The sequence below is a fragment of the Pteropus vampyrus genome, unplaced genomic scaffold, assembly GCF_000151845.1.
Source record: "Pteropus vampyrus isolate Shadow unplaced genomic scaffold, Pvam_2.0 Scaffold1000009128, whole genome shotgun sequence".
Classification (NCBI taxonomy): Eukaryota; Metazoa; Chordata; class Mammalia; order Chiroptera; family Pteropodidae; genus Pteropus; species Pteropus vampyrus.
The window spans coordinates 1-1204 of NW_011923530.1; the positions used below are offsets into that span (position 1 = coordinate 1).

The following is a 1204-nucleotide window of genomic DNA, read 5'->3' on the forward strand; positions in this document are numbered from 1 at the left end:
GGTGGTCTTCTCATCGACCCTCCAGGGACAGTCTGCGTGTCCCACATTAACAGAAGACCACGTGCGACCCTTGGCCTCCCTGTCACACACACGGTGTGCACTGTTCACTCCGTCCTGCCCGTGGAGCGTCTGCTCCCCGACCTGAAGGGGACAATGTCCCCCCGACAGTGGCATGCTCCGGCCGGGAAGCGAGGACAGAACCAGCCCCAGGTCCCGTGTGACCACGGGGACCAGTGAGGACAGGCCTCCTGCACGCCCGACAGGGAAGCGGTGACCAGTGCACAGGGAAACTGGCTGGGGCAGGTCCCACGGCTCCAAAGGGCCCCCCGGGTGCCACGGACCTGAGTGCAGAGCCAGGTGGAGAGGCCGAGCGTCACACACACTCCGTGAAAAGCTAACTATGTAGCCACATCGAGATTTACTCTTTTTAATGTCCATGGAGTAAAATTCACTAGTATTAAGTCCACGAATGTCAGCGAATGACGTGCAGTGACCACCATCGTCAACATAGAACACGTCCGTCACCTCCCAAAGTCCCCGCTATCTTGTTGTGGTCAGTCCCCTCCCCGTACCTCTCAACCCTAGCAACCGCTGGTATGCCTTCTCTCACAGTTTTTCCATTTCAAGAATTTTATATAGTCGACGGCCACGCCACCCTGAACAAGCTCGATCCCGTCTGATCTCGGAAGCTAAGCAGGGTCGGGCCCGGTGAGTACTTGGATGGGAGACCACCTAGGAAGACCAGGTGCTGTAGGCGTAAAAAATAAAAAATAAGGCATTGTTAGCTGACAAGGTCCTTGCAATCTGTGAGGTCAACCAAGGGTCGCTTTATCTAAAAAAAAAAAAAAAAAAATTGATATAAATGAAATTATACCATGCAGAGTCATTGATCTGGCTTTTTCAATTAGAATGATTCCTTTCTGAGATTCACCCATGCACTTTCATTTATTAAAAATTCTTTCATCAGTTAAAAATTCCTTTTGAGAACTGTCTCCACGAATGCATGTATTTATCCATTTATCGGCTCATTGGCGTTTGCGTTGTTTCTAGCTTTTGGCTGCATAGAACAAATCCACAATAATGTTTGCGTTCAAGTCTTAGTGTGAACATAGTATTATATCTCTTCGGTAAATGTTTGCGAGTGTGATTTCTGGGTCTTATGATTACTCGCCTGTTTCACCGCACAGGAACACCAACAAACTGT

At 49.4% G+C, this 1204-nt stretch overlaps 1 pseudogene; it reads left to right on the top strand.

Moving 5' to 3' along the window:
• Positions 1–638: 638 nt before the first annotated feature.
• LOC111735803 lies at positions 639–757 on the top strand (annotated as a pseudogene).
• Positions 758–1204: the final 447 nt, after the last annotated feature.